The sequence below is a fragment of the Gallus gallus genome, chromosome 2 (assembly GCF_016699485.2).
Source record: "Gallus gallus isolate bGalGal1 chromosome 2, bGalGal1.mat.broiler.GRCg7b, whole genome shotgun sequence".
NCBI classification, from domain to species: Eukaryota; Metazoa; Chordata; class Aves; order Galliformes; family Phasianidae; genus Gallus; species Gallus gallus.
The window spans coordinates 124,864,441-124,884,959 of NC_052533.1; positions in this window are offsets into that span (position 1 = coordinate 124,864,441).

The following is a 20,519-nucleotide window of genomic DNA, read 5'->3' on the forward strand; positions in this document are numbered from 1 at the left end:
CTTATACAGGTACAGGATTACTGTCTATCATTTTCTAACAGGGAAATATCTCCCAAATTCTTTTCTATATACTTAAGATGACAATTTTGCTATGATTATGCATCTTAAAGGTTGGATTATTAACTACTAGATTTTTCCTTGCTAGTCAGGTTGCTGTCAAGGGCACAAATCCAACAACGGCTTTAGACCAGTGCAGAAAGCAGCACTGCAGAAACCAGCAGTGAAGGGGGAGGGCAAGAAATGATTTGTGGGGCATCCGAATTATATATAGTTATATAGCACAATACATATAGCACAATACATTTTTCACATCACTACCACTTGTGATCATTAAATGTTTGTATGTCAACCAAGAAAATCTCAAATGCATTCATTATTTACATTATTTATGATTGCTGTATGAATTATTCCTCCTTATAAACCATTAGAAACTCTGGGAATATCCAATACTTGAAATCTTAGCTCTAGATTTAATTTGTCAAAAGTTATCTATTTTTTGTTTCTTTGTTGATTGGTTTATCTTGGAACTGACAGATTGAATTTCAAATGTTGAATGTTAAGGCCAACACCATAACTTGAAATTAATTAATGATTAGAAGCTGTAGTTTATAATTTCATTTGCACATGTTCGTGTCATGGCTAGTAAAGCTTTTGAATGTTTATATGAAGTGGAAGCTGCAGTGGTACAAGTACACCAGATCTATTTCATAGAAAAATGTGTATTCCTAAAAATATTTTCTAAAGAAGAAAGTAGAAGTTAAAATATTTTTCTAATGTAATTTCTTTACAGAATGTAAAGAATTAAAATATATTACATGGTCAATGTCTCCAGTGAAGAGAACAAACTGAATTTCATATGTAGAATCTTTTTTAGAATTCATGTGGAAAAAAAAAAAAAAAACAACAACAAACAAAATGAAACCAGCCACCTTTTATTTGCAGCCAACTGCACCACTTCATCTTCTCATATTCCTGATACAAAATTTTGTTTCACACAGATTAACAACTATTTATTTAACACTACATATACCAGTTAACGCTACATCAGAAAAATAAAAACAAACAACCCTGGGCCCTGAGTTAACAGGTTAGCAACCTGTCTGGCCAGCCTGTACACTGCACACTAGAAGCCCATCTGGATTTGGCCCTCTAAATCATCCTGCTCACATGCAACAGACACCACTGATAATAATTCTCCTACTCCTGGAAGCACTACTCCATGTACAAAATTTGGTTGTAACAGTTTATTGGGATGTTATGAGGTAGCTTCAATTGATAAGCAATAAATGGAGACACAATGCCTGTCAGTGCTTGTTGTCTGCAGTGTGTTAGTAATACACAATAGGTGTCATTTCTGTCTCTTTCCTCGTTTTAATATATAGGCTTATTTTAATATTAACAATAAAAATTGGCTGAAATATACTCTGTAGATGCACATCTGTTGCAGTCTACTGCGTATACATAATGCAGCCTCTACAATAAATCTTTTTAAAATAGAACATGTTGGTACAAATAGCAAGCAAGAAAAAGCCCAGCTTCTTACTCTGTAACAGGACGATCTTTTTCCATTAAATTTGTGTATTAAATATTTTGCATTTCTTGTGTCGGTCAGGAGCAAGAAACAAGGCATTTAGATCCCTGTCTTATAGCAACAAAAAAGGGAATAAAACAGTCTTTCAGAACCGTCCAGACAATTTGTTTTCACAGACAAGATACTGCAGGGCACTTACATCACTAAGCCCAGAAAGTAAATAAGGATTTGTGGCAGCAATAAGAAATTTGTGTTGCATTTTAGTCAGTAGGCAAGTTGAATGTAGAAAGTAGACAAGGTATGAATAAAAGAACAAAAACAAAGCAAACAAACAAACAAAAACCCAAAGCAAAATCCAAAATAGTAAAATTAAAAAAACAAAACAAAAAAAATGGAAAAAGAAAAAAGAAGACAACAAAATTGTCAGGTTGGAATAAAAACATAGCACCTGAAAATTCCTCATTCTCTGACAAATCTTGTGTTTCAGTTGGAACAAAACAATGAGAGAAGGTTGTTTTTTCACCACTTTACCCACATCAACCAGTCTAATAGATAACCCAGCATAGCAGAACAGCCACAGGTCCTACCTATGCCAAGAAGGAAGCTCTTATGCCAATTACATAATATTTGGTCCAGAATCCCCTCATATCATTGGAAATCTTTCCATTTGTCTTGAGTACTGCCCAGGTGCTCATAGATATCCAAAGTTTTTCTATTATCCTTTTAAATCTTCCCTAGTCCTTTTAGTAACAAAGTTGTCTGATAAAGGCAGAAGAATCTATAGGTAGAATTCCTCTCTTCTAGGAGAAAAAATAAAACAATGAAAACCAAATATCACCTCTCTTCCCAAGAGTTTTCTTCAGTTAAGATCCAAAGAGAAGTGGATCTGCAGCTGCAGAATGTGCACAAAAAAGAGTGATGTATGTTTTGTGTCCTTGTCCCTAGAAATGGCAATCTCAACTCACCAAACAACACATCCCAATTTCTATAGCACCATGGATGCTGCAGTATTTATCTTCTTCTTTAAAGACCATGAAAGACTTGCCCTGGCCAAAGCTAGCCTGGGGCCCAGCTGTGTAAGGAGGGAGGTTAAGCCAAGCTGTTGCAGCTTAGCTGATGGCAGGAACCCAGCACAGCTTCATGCCAAAGGGTTTTTTTGTTTCTCAAGCCCTGATGACAATGAAATGATAGGGGGATCTCCAGTAATCCTGAGAAAAGTAGCCCAGGGAGTGGATAGGCAGCCTTTATGGCAGGGTCACATGGGGAAATTGGGCTTTGCAAACAGATAGTGTCAAGTTGGAAGGGATAAGAAAGATCAAGGAAGCAACAAGTTGCCTGCATGTTGTGGATTTGTTTGTTCCTTTTCACCATAAGTGAGCAAAATGGTTAAATAAAAGCATATTTTCCTGTCCTAGGGCAAACCCGTTTGATCCATGCAGACATTAGTTACCCTGGGAACACTGCATAAAACCATGAAGAAACATAGGTTCAGATCCATAACTCTCTACAGCTTAGTTCACATTATCAGTCTCTTATTGCATCAGAACTTATGCTTCAGTTTTCATCTTTTCCACAGCAAAAGCATGTCTCCTCACCAGAAATCTAATGTGATCAGCAGACCTCAGTAAAATCACCTGGCAGGACAGATTTGATTTTCTCTCTGAAGGATCTACAGTCAAAAAAAAAAAAAATAAAAAAAAATTGCAATAGTGTACTGTCTGCATATTATGCATTATTGTGTTAGTCTTATCCTGAAAGGAGGTTGAGCTGTGGTCACAGCCCTAGGGGTTTTCTAGCTGGTAGATGAGGACTCAGGTAGCAGCACATGTACATTTTCTGACCTGGACCTCACTCCTCAACCAGAAGAGAACTATTATGTGAAGTGGACTTCATTTTACCACGAGATGAATACCATTCAAACAGTATGCTTGAGAAACAAAGCTGAATCTCTGTATCATATCTACTTTGCGTATACATGTATTTCATACATGTTATTTCAATCAGAATAGTATGAACAATATGTTTATAGGGCTGGAAAATCATACAGCGAGGTTTCTACATTGGAGTATTGCATCACTATTTTGGCTATGAAGTTATTTTACTTATTAGAGGGATTATATTTTGTTCTAATGCATAATTGAAACACTGCAAAAATGACATCTTTTTTTTCCTATGTCTCATTCCAAGTGCTTACTACGTGAAGTGTGTAATTATAGAATTTTTAACCAAAATAATTATAAAACAAATACTCAACCATACATCTCCTATACTTTCTCCATCCAGTTATGACCGAATAACAAAGTTTATTATTGTCGTCTGAATAAATAGCAGTGGGGAAATCTTAAAACTCTAATTCCTCATAGAGAGTTGGTTATCTCCTGAAAAATTATTTTTGGAAGACAAGATAAAAGAAGAATACTCTGATGTTTCGATCACACTTTACTACTTCTTCTGCATGGAAAATAAGCAGAAGGGAGACATGACCCCAAGCTGTGACGTCTTGCATCTCACTTGGAGTTTTCTGTTGTTTTCTGCTCCAAGACTCTGTCCTCTTCTCCATGGAGAGTACATCTCTATGCTGCTCAAATGCACATGCACAAGCCTCCAGCATCTACATTAAAGGCATGTTTCAAGATAGATAATCTAAGTGTACACATCAATATCCATGCCATTGCTTTCAACAGATTGTTGGAATAGAGGCAATCTATACTATGTGTGTTGATATACTTTCCTTAGGTACGTTCATGCTTTTAGTAACCTGCCCCTAAAGCTCCAGTGTAACAAAGTCCCTTGATACGTTTGTACCTCAGATAGGTAAAAGGATGTCTTCTAGAGGGTTATTCATATTTAAGTTAAGAAACAGATACAGCAGCTGAGCAGCCGTCGCAGGAGCAGCTTAACCTAAGGCACCATGGCACGTGTTTACCTAACCTGTCCCAAGAAATCCTGCTCATGGAGTCTCCTCAGACATCCTGCCCTAGTGCTTCACTGGTTTTAGCACTTGAAAATCTTTCCTAATGTCTGGTATAAACTTTTCATGTTGCAGTTAGAATACTTTTTCCTAGCTAATGCTGTCCTGTACTCAATGATTACCAGAATTCCCCTCATTCTCCTCTACAGCAAACCTATCTCAACCTCTGCAGTCTTTTCTCAAACAAGCAGTGTTTTTGAAGCTTTTATCATTTCTATCACTTTCATTTGGACTAAACTCCTACACCGTGATGCTCAAAAGCAGCCACATTTCCCCAGCAGAGACTTTTCCAGTGGCAAGGAGGACAGAAAGATCACTCCAGCTGTCTCTCCATATATAAACTCCTGTTTATAAAACTCAGTAAGACATGTTTACTTTTTTTTTTTTTTTAATTCAGTAGTTTAACACTGTTGACTCACATGTGTTTATAAGCTGGCGCCATCCCCAGGGTATTTCCTGCAGAACTACTCTGAATCAGCTGTACCTGACAAATCTGCAATGATTCTGTATTGTACTTCTGTTTTCTCTCTGGTCTATAGTAATAGTTCATTTGATTAATTTTTTTTTTCTCCAACGTTGTGCAAGAAATGAAGCTGAGATCATGGTTTACACTTAACAACAGGCACTATCAGTACCCTTTCACTGCTATTTATATTCTCCCTTTCTAGCATGAGAAGCAGAGCTCATGTTTTTTTTTCCTCCTGTTTTTAAGTATCCTAGGGTGACACCCATCAGACTCAACTGATCTGAAAGCATCTAATGAGTAGTCTCATCAACTCCAATGAGATGCATGTGCTCAAAGTTAAGCCTGTACTCGAGTGCTTTGTTGGACCAGGGCCAGAAAGCTCTGCATTTCATAGAATGAAGCTGCTCTATGTTTTCATGGTTGGCCATGGTACTACAGGAAATACAGAACTACCCAAAGAGGAAATGTCCACAGTGTGAATACAAACAAGTTACACAACAGTGCATTGTGCTTTGCTAAGGCAGGATGTGAAGCTGTTTTCAGGTCATGAAGAATGATCAGACCCACTAATTTTAGGGAAAAAACACACAAACTCTTTCATGATCTATCGTCTCAGTATTACTATCTATGCAGCAACCCTACTAAAAATTCTAGAAAATAACCTGGTATAGCGGCACTTTTGTGAAGCAGCAACTCTGGTAATAAGTGAAAGGATTGTGGTTTTGAAAGGGCTGCTGAACTATTTGTGGGAACTCCTTGGATTTCTGGGCCACTTAATTCAAGACCCATATCCGCCGCAAAGGTAACAGAATCCAAGTGTAAATTTTAATAATTGCAGCAGTGATTACTTTTAGTTCTTGGCAGTTCATTACTGGCTGCACAATTCCAGAGGCTCTCGTTAAATGGTCCATGGAATGAATCAGGCATGGAATTAACCTATTTTGAGTTCCCTGAAGCTTATGTCCCATGAAGGAGTATTCACATCCCTCTCTAGGGGCCAATCCTGAAAGCCCTTCCTCATACGAGTAATCCTTATCCACACTAAGCTGCTGTTACTTCAGTGCCAGTGCTTGCGCTAGCAAAGACTGCACTCATGAGTAATCATTTGCAGGACTGGGTGCATGCTTTTCATGTTCCATTTGACAAAAGCAAATTACTTACAGGCACAGTCCCAAGGCTACATGAAAAACTACTCTTAACTTGTTTAAAAAGAAGCGGTATTTCTGTTACATTCTTGCTTCCTTTCTAATTGCAAGCATATTTGGGCTCTGTCCTGGCTGAGGCAAATGCCAGCAAGATTGGGTGCAGTGGTTGTGAATCATTATTAACTGCACAGTGCTGTTCAGATGCCAGCTGTGATGGTCCGTGGTCTGTCTGCTTGAACTCCCAAGGGAACCAACATCTGGGAAAGGGTAAAGCTAAACAGAGGGCTAATAACCATCAAGAATTCTTTCTCTTTTTTAAAGCTTCCTATTTAAAATGTTTTACTTAAATAAAAAAAAATATATTTTTTTCCCCATATTGTTTCTTTTAGTCTAAAGCCTGCAAGGATGAGGAGAGAATCCTGCTGGGATCCAGCTCCCTTCTTTTTTGGCTGAAGTCAGTGCAAGTGTCGAAAGGTGTTAGTATACTGTCTGCTGGGGTGGTCTTAGGGTCGTTCACGAGATGGCATGGCATGTTGTCCACGAGGCTGCTCATGACATCACTCACAGGCTGTGGGTGGCTGCTGGAAGCTGCACAGTGGGCGCATAATACGCTCTGTTCAGTGCAAAGAGCCTTAGGTCTGTGTGGTGTAGCTGAATTTGATCCTCAAATTCCCCATCTGAATGGGCTCCTTTACATCTCTGTGAATAATCTGAGCGTGTCTTCTCAGTGCCTTTAATGCACAACCGTTTGAAAGTGACTTTAAAACTGCAACTGCAAGATTGTACAATAACATTATCTCTACGGAGAACAAAGCCTTGTGCTTTGAAGATAAGCTGCTCAGTTCATTTTTCCTTCTGTGTCTGTTTTGGTCAGCACCTGATTAGGACCTGACAAAATTCTCTGATTTTTCTTATATGAATAATATAACCAAATCTCCTCTATTTCTGTCAAAAGACTGTGTTAGCTGAAGACAATGGAAGTTTTGATTCATTTAAGGGAAGCAGGAGTGGGTCTAAGTTAATCTTTTTCTGCATTTACTATAGTAAAATCTATTCAGACAGTGAAGTCTTTTTCCTTTTTCTTTTTTTTTTTAGCTTTATTCCTCCTGTGATGTACAGACAGGTGTAGAGTTAAAACAGACACCAGGCGTCATGTGAGCTGCTGCTGTCTCATACCAGTTCTCATCGTTCTTCAGAGGTAACTGGTGTGGGCCAGTGCTGTCACTACTTTATCTCAGTGGAAACACCAGGCTGAGCCAGATAGTAAAATAACTTCTGCTCTGGAAAATTATGACTCAAATGAAACTGACAAGTTCATTTCTACCATTTGAATGTAGCTGTCCAAATGAGAAAGGTTGAGGACTAATGTTTGAGTGCCTCATTCCCATGCTTAGTCCTCGTTCCCGATTTCAGAAAGCCTTTACTAAAAAGCTGCAAGCCCACTTATTTCTCTGGGATGTCAGAAGTGAACAGAAGTTGAAGGATACGGCAACAAAGATGCAATCCTTATGAAACCGTTGCCTTGCCAATATCAAGGTGAAGCCTTTGCCTAGCTTTTGGAACTGACCTTCTAACATCTTCTAAGATGTGGCATCAGCTATCTCATGGTAAACACAGTGGAGAAGTTGCCAGATATCTTTGTGTTAAGCCTTGTGATACAGACTTTTTTTTTTTTTTTTTTTTTTTTTTTTTTTTTTTTTGAGCATTTGAGCATTTGATTTTTGAAAAGCTTCTAAAACACTTTGGTCATGTGAGGACTTTCACAGTGCATTAAAAGTGAATAGCAGAAGAGCTGGGATAGTACAAGAGTCTAACTGCATAGCTTTGGCTGTGTCTCCCTAAACACTAGGGGGTAGGGAGCCTAGACCTCCTGGTCATAGGTCCATTTTATTGACGTTCAGCAAAAGTGTAAATTTTCAAGATTCACCATGGCAATGGTTAATTTTTTTCTCCCTCAGAACCAAACTGAAAGACTGTCCCAGACCCCACAGTATTAACTAGCTGGAATTTATGCGTACGCTCCTTCTTCCATGGCCATGTATATAGTGTTCGTGTCGTAAATAACCTGAAAGCAGACGCAAAATCAATATGTGGAAAGCTAAGGCTTAAAATGTGGGATAATGTTTTAATGATCCCACATAGAGCAATAAAGGGCTCTGGCACTGAAGAGGACACAAGGTAACCAGAAACATAGCTCTTCCAAAAAAGCAAGGCTCTCAAACGACTGACATTGAAGAGGAAGACAATCAAAAACAGATTGGGATTCATGGAGAGGCAACGATAGATCCGTCAAGCCCAGTCATGCACGCAGCCAGCCCAGAGAACAACCTCTAGGTATCGTTTTTCCTGGAGTGCAGCCACCAGCTGCTCTGAGCCGACAGCGACCCCACCGCGAGGCTCTGCCGCTGACCTCCGATGCTTTAATTCCTCCACATGCATATTTTAACATTATTACAAAAGGTTTCATTTACAATTCACAGGCTGAGCAACAATGAGTACATTTCGTGGAGGTCAGCCTCCACCGTTCCTCCTAGTGATGGAATTATAGTTTAAACAGCTGGAGCACGGTCCCAGGAGGGACACTGGGATATGCTTCCTTTACAGCAGAATAAATCCATCAGGCATATTTCACGTGTCCGATAACATTAATAGATATCAGGGCTTCTTAATATTTAATGAACTCACTTGGAGGTTGTTTACTAGGGAAGGAGCAATTGGAAAGGGTGATCGCAGCCTTTTGATCTGTAATGATAAAAACAAAACCCAAATCCCAGCCAACAGGGCAGCCCCTCTCCCCTCTGCTCACAACCTCCTGCTGCCTCTCTAAACCCTATCAGAAGAACCTGCCTAGTGCACGACCTGCTTTGGCTTCAGAAGGTGAGAGGCTGTTTTTAGTTTTGTGGTTCAAAAGTTATCATTTCCACGTTTCCCACAATTTAATAGAGATGCCAGGAGCTGTCAAACAGCTTTCAGTTTAGTGATGGAGAAAACAGGAGAAGAAAGACAACTTTCAGAGGCATAAAGCAAACAGCGTACCACTAACGGGAACCAGAATGAGTCTGGGTGTGCTAATGAATGTTATGTCCATTAGCTCAGAGATATCACTGAATGTGGGCTTTGGCACAGCCTCTCTTTACTAATGGCCTTTGGTCTTAATATTGCCATCATATGTTTCCTCTTTAATTTTGCTGTAACACCCAGTTTATTAGAGATTAGAGGATTCCAACTGAATAGCAACTTACTTTTCTTTCTTCTGTTTCAATTCCTTATTTTTGAACATATTTATCAAATATGGTTTGTCTGGGAACTAGGTGATATTATTTATAGAGATGTGTGTTGACATCTGCCTCTTTAGCTGCAGAGAATTTTTGCAAGAATTTAGGATGAATTGAAGTGGCAGGCATTTGCCGGTGAAAGATTTACAATGTACTCAGTGGGATGGTCCCAAACATTGTGAACATGAGCACAGGAGAGATATACTCTGTTCTCACAGAGTGTAGAAGAGAGCCTGACACAGCTTCTGTGTCTGACTCTCTGGAATCTCTTCAGATTCTCTGGAATCACTGGGGTTTAGGGGCGAGCAGAAGAGTACATAAGCTGACTCACTAGGTCATTAAAAGGTCTACTCTGGCACCCAGGAATCAAGGCCATTGTTTACTCTTCCATAAATGTGTAATTCTGTTCTTAAGAGTTTTCCCACTGACATTGTTGGCCACGGCCAAAGCACTGGAACAGGTTGCCCAAGGAGGCTGCAGATGCCCCATCCTTGGAGGCATTCAAAGCCAGGCTGGGTGTGGCTCTGGGCATTCTGGTCTAGTGTTTGGTGACCCTGCACAATGCAGGGGGGTTGAAACTAGATGATCATTATGGTCCTTTTCAACTCAGGCCATTCTATGATTCTATGACTCTATGACCCTTTGATTCTATGATTCAGATATAAAGAACTCTGCTTTGTGTTCAGGAGAGATGTGATAACAGAACTTCTCTATGAGGCATCTGCATGATCCCATTTGTCATGTGTCTACCTGACCCCCCTTAGAATTCAGACTTTAAGTATGTGGGAAAAGGGCAATATTTGAGATAGGGAAATGTGAATAATATTGTCTGAGAGGAAACAAATGCCTTCTACTTCCTTCTTATCCAACAAGGAAAAATCTCTGGGGAGCAGGATTGCTTTCTGTACTCCTGGAGGTAGGAGAATAAGCACAGGACATGGAAAAAGCTCTTGCACTTGGAGGATGGTTTTGAAAGCTGAGCAAAGTGCCCAGGAATAATTGAAATTAGAATTAGAATAGAAGTTAGAAGTAGATAAATGAGTGAGGATCTGCAATAAGGAGTAATAACAGTGAAATCTTGCTTTCAGATGGACGTTGATACATTTACACCACTAATGTAAGTGGTTACCTTGTGATTGACCATAAACAGAGCTGGATTTTATAGCCTTAGAGATGCCTTTCAATCATATACTTTTGAATGGATGCAGATTTCAGGATTGTATCCATTTTTTTCCTTCATCTTGCACTCAAAATCTCTATTAATAACTATTTCTGAGATACGAGCAAGTTAACCCAGTATGGCAGGCTTCATTCATAATTTTAGTACTTCATTTGTCAGCATTCATCAGAAACAGACTGCATCTCTGGGTGGAAAACTTTTAGCAGATTACCCAGGGTTACCAGTTTAGAAGAAGGAGTTGCTGTGAAAATTGGTGAACTATGCAGGGAAACACATTGCATGTGAAAGTCATTAGGATTGTTCACTTGCGGGTTGTTTTTTTCTTCTTCTTGTTACTGTTTGGTTTTCAGATTTTCTGTTCCTTAAAAAGTGGAGAAGTAAGCAGATGGTGGATTTCCTGAGAGCCAGGGCTGCTCCACTGATGAAGTGCTGTCATTCTTAGTGAGAAAATCACCACCAGCCTTCACCTTTTAAAAGAAATCATTTTCAGGTAGAAGCACATTAAAATAATTTCAATCAAAGCACTAAACCAGAAGCAGATGTTCAGATATGATTTAAGAATATTTAAATGCTTTGGCAGAGAACATGCATGGATGGTGTTTAACACTGGGTACCTCTCCACTGCCATCCCCTTTTCTTCATTGCTTATCAATGATAAGGGGTTAAACAAGAGGCTCAGCTGCAGCTCTGCTAAAGGACTGATATAATGAACAGGTAAAAATACCTGCTTGGTAGGAGTGATTTAGCTTTTCATCGGGTTTTGATGTCAAATGCTGATAGCTGAGATGTACATGCAAAGGAGCTTCCCATAGCTGAAACTAATTTCCAGATGGAATAAATTGGTTCCAGGGTTTTTTGAGATTTTGGCCAACATATTGCACAGCTGAAGCAGAGCCTCAAGTTGCTAATTTTACCAAGGGAAAATGTCTCAACAGGGACACGCTCCCCTTGAGAGCTTGAGTCCTGCTCAGGCAGTTCCGCTCTGCCGAGGCGGTGTTTCTCCTACCTCTGAAGGCAGCACGTCTCACTGAGACCATCACCGACACCCCCCAGGGTGACAGCCTGGCAAGCCTCAGCTCCCTGCACCACTTCTGAGTCACCTGGACATTCCCAAGCCATGTCAGCCTCCCAACCTGTGCGGCCGGGTGAGTTTTATCTGATTGGAGCAGGGCGAGTCTGGTTTATTTATTGTTTAATTAAGTGTAATATCCTTGACAAGGTGCCTTATTGACATTGCAGCAAATTAAAGGCCTTATTATGCGACAAACACTGTCATCACTCAAGCAAAACTTAGTTCAGAGGGGAATTTAACTGAAGAAAGGACAGCAGCATTCAAGTGCTCTGGTTATCGAAATAACCTCCACTGCAGCCGATAGAAAACTGTTCCAGGGTGGAAGATGGGATTCCTCTCCACATGTAGCCTTTTCCCCTGTCTGTTGAAATTGCCAATGGTGACTGTTCTTTGGATGCTGATACTTATTCAGAAGAACAGCACTGTGTGGCCAGCCATGGTGGCACACAGTTGCATCTGATTTTGAACCTACGATACATAAGGTGAAGTGAAATGTTCTAGTCATGTCGTTGGGGTAGAATATTTATTTTTAAGAGAAAAACCCTCATGAAAGTACAGTAACATTTCCATGCCATAAAATTACAAATCTTACTCCTTTCCAAGAAAAGGAGGGAAAAAAAGCCCTTCTTGAAGCTTTTAAAAACAATAAAAATTGTTTGTTTAATAAGTGCTCTTTTGCATGCTTGCCAACAGCACAAACCGTATTATCCAGAACAGTCATCTGTTCGGGGTTTCCAATGTTAAATAAAACCTCAACCAAGCACAAATTTGAGAATAGGCTGAAAACACTCTACTCACTGGCAGCTTCTTCCTCAACATGCAGAGCTGTTTTTCGGGGACAGTTTTCCATACAACCAGAAAGGCTTTTATCAAACCCCACTAACACTCCATTCCTACTGATAAGTATGACTGATGATTTGTCTTACTTGGCATAATGGAAATCAAGGGGCAATGTCCACCCATTATATTTACCATTACCATTTTCGAGATTCTGGGTATTCGGCCGGGTAACACAGGCTGCTCTTAGAGAAGAGATATTCTCAACAGAGAGATAGTGCACATTTTCTAATTCCTTGTGTGCCCATAGGGATACAAAGGGTGTTGCAAAGTGTTGGCTTATGCTGGAGAAAACCTAAAGTGGGACAAAGTATTTCTAAGTAGTTCTTAGAGTCCTATGGCTCTCTGGAAATTTTTGCTTGGCTCACAACACATACTCTCAACCCCATCCAGAATGTGGCCAGCTAGAGCTGGGACTGACTACCCATGAGCACCTCCTGCTACCCAATTAAAAACCTCCTGGTATGCACATTTGTAAAATTCAGGTTACAAATGCCTTTTTATATCTTTATCACTGAGCAGTGGAGGTTGTTTTAATTCACTCCCTGCACAGCAATGAAAACCAGAGGTGATATTCTCTTTATCCCGACGGACCAGCCACTCCTGCTACAGCCCTCCCAAGGCACAGACTGGCTCTCACACACAGCACTGACGTGTCTGCTCATGCATTATTCCTTGTTGGGGCTGGAGGAGGATTTCTGTCTCCTGAGACCCTGGTGCCTCTGTTAGCCCTACCTGGTAAGCTCCATTGGAGAGCAGATATCAGGGAGAGGCATACCAGTCAGTGGGGAGAAACACTATATGCTCTCCTCCTCCTCATGTCTCAGGAGAGACACTGGAGGAGGGATTCTGCCTCTGACAGCAGCTGACAGCCCTGATCAATAGCTGTTGTTTAAAAAATATACTAATTAAATTATTGGAGCTTTCTTGCAACAGACTGCCTCCTCCAACCAGACTCTACAGAATAAGATGCTCTCTGCAGGCTCCCTCCCCATTTAATATGCAGCAAGAAGAGAGGTCCAGGTGCTCTGTATTCTCAGAGGACCAAATATCACGCCACTACGGGATTAGTGATAAAAGCTGTGGGGTTTATTCCCTTACAAAAACATTATTTCCCAAGCAAAATGGCACGTTAGGGCAGCAGACATCAATGGGAAGAAAAAAGTTTGTTTGCGATGCTGAAAACAGAATTATTTCCAATTTAAAACATTGCCAACTACATATTTTTCTATTCTCTCCCATCAACCAAATTACAGACTGACTTATTTATTTATTTATTTTAGTGGGGAGGGCAAAGGTGATGTAATGATCCACAATTTTCCCCAAACATGCTATCCATATTTTATTAACTAAATAAATTATTTAAACATGTTCACTTACACACATGCCTCCTCTCATACACATGCCTCACATTCCTGCCAGTACAGTCTATCTATGTGTAATGAGATGCTCTTCTCTGGATCTTTTTGCCCAATCAGACTGTAATTAAGTCTATGAAGATTCAGGTAAATGTGCAAGATGCCTGTTTAATTAAAAATGAAAATGAGGATTTAAGTATCAATTTGTGTTCTATTCAATTATCTGCAAGATTCGTAGAGTGACTTTACCTTTCAGAACCTTTTAATTCAAAAAAAAACCAACAAAAAAACAAAAAACAAAATAAGCATAAAACAGATCCTAGCCTACCTAAATTCATATTTCCATATGGTACGATTATTTCCATATGCAGGAGAAATGCAGATGTATTATAGAAAGTCCTATGAAAAATAAAAGGTTTGCATCAATTCATGGAGAGCAAAAAAAAAAACCACAACACCCCTGTCAGAACACAGCAGACTGAGTCAATGTATAGCTTGCATATGGAAACAATGACATGATTGTTTACTCACTGGTTTAATGATATTCACTTTCTCCTAATGGCAATGTTGAAAATGTGAATGCCAGATGTTGAGCCTACAGCGCAGAAGCGACAAACACTGGAAGGTCTATAGAAAGGAATTTATCCTGACATCAAAATATAGTGTAACTCTTCAGTTTATTAATGCTGTGTGTGTTGTTATTTTTATATTTAAATTTATATTAAGAAAAAATGTCATGTCTGCAGTTTAAATTTCCATATTTTATAACAATTCAGCATCAAATTTACATATTTCCTGGAATCTGCAGATATAAAAGCGGTAAAACACTCCAGGCATTATTAGATAGTAGATTATAACCCATTACTATTGTTTCAATTAGCAATGTAAAAGTGACCTGCAGTGTTCAGATGACCCACTAATGGATTTAAATGCTTTCAAATATTAATGCAGGTTTTCTAAAGACGAATCCCGAACCCATTATTCCTGGAATAACCGTGAGCTGAAAAGCTGGCAATGATTGTGCATTATGTGGAAAGGCTCATGGTTAATTAAATGAATACCTAGCATTACACTGTTCACTTTAGTGCTACAAAATTATTTCTCATTGATTTTTACATTCTGAGCCTGTGATTCAATTTACTTCTGCAATTTGTGTTGTTGTGTCAATAAAACAGAACTGCTTGAAGATGGGAGCATTAAAGAGGGATACATACATTAAGACCCAATGAAAACCGTAGTTTTCCTATTTTTTTCCTATTGCAGCATCATTTGTAGGCATCACTTTGTTATGTATTATTAATACATTTTTTGTTTGTTTCCATCTGCTCTTTCTTCATTTTTATATTCAGGAACTGGAATGTTAGTGATTGCTTAAGGGTGAGTAGCTAATTTTTCAGTAACAAGTTCTCCCACTATCAAGAACAAAAGCACCATCAACACTAGTCTGTTATTTCATGTTAAATGGACTAGAAGGGCTCAATTCATCAAAGCAATCATGCTGGAGAGTCAGGGAGTTTTTAATTTGGCAAAAACATGAAGTTGAATTTTTAAGTTATTAAAATGACTTCTGAGAAGCGAATGAAGATTCAGAATCATTGCAGGATGACGTTTAGGAAATGCCCATTCAGTTTCACATGAAACATTGCCCAGAATAAAGGGGAGAAATGCTTTCCATAGAGATGCTCACCGAAGAAAGCTGTGAGTAATCTCTCTGATGGGTTCTGACACTTACCTGATGCTTTTTAGGATACTTCCACCATCTAAAAAGAGGTTTGTGAGCTACTTCTGCACATTTTCCATCATTCAGTTTATAATGCTCTCAAGGATCTTGGGTCTTGGCCACCTGTGAGGATTTGCAAAGCACATATGTTTTATAGCATTCAAAAATATTTTAAATTAATCCCATTTATCCTTACGTTCTGCTTTGCGCAACGTGTATGCAGTAACATTTGCCTCAACTTTCTCCCAGGACATTCAGTAAATTTGATCCCCAGGGCCAGGAAGAATTAAGGAAACTGAATATTACGTGTTGGACTGAGACTTCTGCAACCCCAGGCAGACAGGAATCGGGCTTCATGATGGGCTTGAGCAATAGCAAGATCTTAACACGAAGGCACTTGTGGTTCTCCTTCTGTTGCACTGTACCTAAATGACTCATCTCGCAGCCGTTATTATTTTTGATGTAAGTTCTTGAAATGGGTGTTTGAATCTTAATATCTATAAATCAGGGAAAATCAAGAGTAATTCCGTTAGACTCGGTGGGACTGTAATGATGTAGAATCAGTGTAGGTGAGAAGATAATCAGGCCCACACTGTTCATTGTGTGGCACAGTCCTGTAATCACTTACTTGCATGAGTAATGCTGTCTTCAGGAAGTTCACTGAGTTCAATCAGATTATTTGCATGAGTAAGCATCTCCTCATGTGTGTGCACCCTATTTTCATACATTTAATGCCTCCAAGAGGGAAACTATCATCAGCCGGCATTGTGAAGAAACAGCAAATATAAAGCCCTCTAATGAACATGTTAAAAAAATGAATTAAATTAGAAATATTACTAATATACAAAAAGCAAAGGGGACAAATTTGTTTTTGCCTCAGGGCACTGCTTTTCAGAAACCAGAAGGTGTGGCAGAAAATCCTATTCAAAGTTAGGATCATTATAATCTCAGATAATTAAATGGCTAGGGAGTTGTTTTGTGTTCACCAGCTAGGACAATGCATTCCCAACTAAAATGCACTTATGTGTAGCCTCACTCAGAGCATTAGCCATTACTTGAACCTTGACCATGAACACTCAGTGTGACAGTAGCCAGTTTTACATCTAGACCCGGCTAAATGAGGATACATGCTGGTGATATGGATTAGGGACTTATTCACTCTGCTGGCAGACAAAAATCAAACAAACAGAAGCTTTGCAACTGGCTCAACTGGACAAGAATCTGTCTCTCATTACTAAAGCAGCCCTGAACATAATTAAAAATTTCCTGCAAAGTGGGAGCAACGTGTCAGGATTCTTAGGATACAAGAATTTCATTCTATGGTATTATCTGTAGGTAAATAAATACTTATGTACCTTTTATTTTTAGCGTATTTATATGTCACTTATTCATTAAAATGTGAAAAAAAAATCTCCCAGCCACTACATTTCTGCAATTAAGTCATTCTCATTTTATTACTCTCTGTAATGCTATTTCCTTTTCTTTCCCACTTCACAGAAAAACTGTAAATACAATTATATATCTCTCATTATTCTATAAAGTACAGTGAACTAAACTCACTGTTTTGGCTTGTAGAGAGTAGTTTCCTGGCCCTGAACTTAGCTGTGATGTTGTTGCACATCTGTTGGTTATAGGAAGGTTACACTGGGTGAGGGATGCTATTCCAGAGACTTATGGGATACTGAGACTGCACGTCCCTGGGAATGACAAACTCACAGGTAAGATCAGGTAGGCACACTTTAATTAGTATCAAGATGAGGTTTAAGACACATATGAACAAGGCAAAAATTCCCATTTTCTAGGCTACTGAAGCACCTACGTTTATGCAGGTAGGCAGCCCTGTCAGTGAGTTACACAGTCATTGTCTGTTTTCTCTGGTTCTTGTTTTGACTCTGGACAGCTTTTGTTCCTTACCATTCAATGGTTTAGCTTCAACAAGAAGGAAGTTTCTGCAGTGGAAGTGGAAAAATAATAAAAAGAAGATCTATCACAGTCTGATAGTGACAGGTCAAGGGGGAATGGTCTAAATATGAAAGAGTGGAGATTTAGGTTAGATGTTAAGAAGAGATTTTTTTACTCAGATGGTGGTGAGGCTCTGGCACAGGCTTCTCAGAGAACTGTGGATGCTCCATCCCTGGAGGCATTCAAGGCCAGGTTGGATGGGGCCCAGGGCAGCCTGAGCTGGTGGGTGGCAGCCCTGCACACAACAGGGTGTTTGGAACTAGATGATCTTTAAGGACCTTTCCAACCCAAGCCATTTCATGATTTTATGACCTCAGAACTAGGGGTCCTTTTTCTCAGTCTGGTGCACAGTGTATCAGGGGACTCTTCTGCAGTTCTTCAGCAATCATTTCTATAGTCAAAGTGTGTGCCCCTCACTGTCTCTGATGTATGGCCGGGACACCATACTCCTGGAGGGGGTTCTGGACTATGTATAGACATAGTCTTAATCATGTTTTACTCAGACTTATAAAAGGATTGAAATGAAGCACCTGATTCAAGTATACTAGATTTCAGACACCTCTCTCTTTAATGCACTTTCTCTTGGCTGAGATATTATCCTCCAGATTTACTTATGCATCTAATACTCCAACTTGAAGCCACTGTGTGGAGACTTTAGATCAGCACATAAGCACTCTGGTTCTGGGAATTAGTGGTTATCAGAAACCATCAGAGAACATTCACAACCATTTTTCTCTAGCTGAAATGAGAAACATGGAATGAAGAGGATCTTCTCTGGCCATGCACATAGTAGGGATGTCTTCCAAGCTGCTTTCTTTGATTTTGCTGTTAGCAGAGAGAGACATGAATAATGAAATCCTGTACAAGTTAATTCACTCCTGCTTTAGTGATGCTTTAGTCCCAGATCAGAAACTGTGCAATAAAATTCAAGGTATAGAACTTCATCTTCCTTCAGTTCTGTATTTCCCAAAGTTAGAAATGTACATATAATTGTTAAAATTAGCATTGACCATCTTGACTTTTGTTTTAGAAATAAGCATTGTTTTTAATAGTTATTTATACAATCATATGTCTTCTACTCAGTGTTTTAAAAGGAGAATTTTGCCAAGGCAAGACAACAGAATTTAGTCTTATTTAGATAAGTTTGTGCTCTGAGTATAAGTACTCAAAATTAAATTATGTGAACAGAAAAACAAATATTCTGAGTAAAAGCTATTCTGTAAAAGCCACACTGCCTTATTAGACAGACAGAAACAGAAGTTATTATAGCAATAAAGAATTAGAACACACACACAAAAAAAAAAGAATATAGATTTTAGAAATTTATTGTGGACTACCAACAGCATGTATGGATTATGCAGCTGTGAGGAAGTCTTTTGGATAAATGTTTGCTTACCAGTGTAGTAAGTGTAGCTGTTGAGAACTAAAAGAGCATCCATTAAAATTACATATTTTTAATAAAAAAATAAAATAAGTCAATAGTTTGGACAAAGAACATAGGGAGTATTTGTAAATTAGAAAAGCCAGACATCAGTTACACTTGCAAGATTTGCTTCTAATTCTTCCTCATAAGAAATATAACGGAATTTGGAAGAAATTCTGAAAATAAAAAGAAGAAACTACAGGATAAAAGGTTTTTCATGCTAAGATAAAAAAAAAAAATCTGAAACTGCATTTTATGCAAAGCTTGAAGTGAATTCAGATCCTTTGTTATGGTTCACATATTTTCAGCTTCCCACGTTTAATCATAACAACCTCCTTGTGGTTTAATTATGATCAGAGTTCTGAAGATGATTCAACCACTTTCACTGAGAATTTGACTTGCATTGATCAGAAAAAAAAATTATGTCTCCAAGTCTTAATTAACCATTTAACTGACAAACATTCCTTTCTTGAGGCTGCCTTATTCCATGATAAAATAAAGATATGTAAGCTTTGAATCATAACCTAGGAAAAACATACAATATCTGCTTTCAGACTGTAAATAAGATTTCATTTTAGTATGCTGGTATGAGTTTAACGCCTTTGTACACAAGCTTTTGCATAGGTTTCATACCAGAAGAAATCTGATTTGGGGAAGAAGTGATGGGTAGGTACTATGTACAATTAGTAGACTTCAGGTGTGGTTGCTTTCTACAGGGAGCTAGTCCTTACAAAAACAAGTAAGGGATTTTCAGGAATGTTCAATGTGTCTACATCACCATTTGAATGCAATGGGTCCAGGGGAAATGAAGGCCAAATACTTACAAAAATCCCACCCTCTGCACATGAAGCCTCTTGACTACAGCACTAATGGAAGAGTAAGCTCTCTAGGCATTCTGAGCCAATTTGCCTCCAGTATTTAAGCCTAAAATGAAGGAAGTCTTTTATCTGTGGCAAAATTTGCACAGAATTATTAGAGCATTTATTATTTATACACAATTTATTAGGGCACAATTATTAGACCGCTTACACCTTTTCTATCTCAGAGACTAATTTGGATGTCTTGACTGAAGCAAATTCCCATCAATTTTGCACAATAAAAATTTTTCTTCGTTTCCCCATGTAAGGTAAAAGAGAAAAACTATAAATGACTGAATATACTTCTGAGATCATCAACTGTATTGAGAAACCTTCTTAAAAAAGCAACTTGAAAGGTGAAAGGATATTGCTGTAAAACTTGCCCAACAATTGATTCTATACAACTCTTCCATTTGAAAAATTCTTGGCCAGTCAATAATGGTAGCTTTAAATCAAGCAAAATCATGGGAAAATAAAAACACACCTGCTTACTCACATGAGGAGATTCCACAAATAAAATCATGTCTTTTACATAAATATTCAATGAGCACGTATATGCTTATCACACACTGACCTGAACTTCAGATGCACAATACAGAAGTATAAATTCAAAAATCTGTTCTTATTTGTATGAGAATGAGGCTTTTAACAAAGTGATTCCCACTTCTGCTAATCCCTAAGTCTTAAGAATGCTGGACGGGAATTCCTGTGTATGCTGAGTT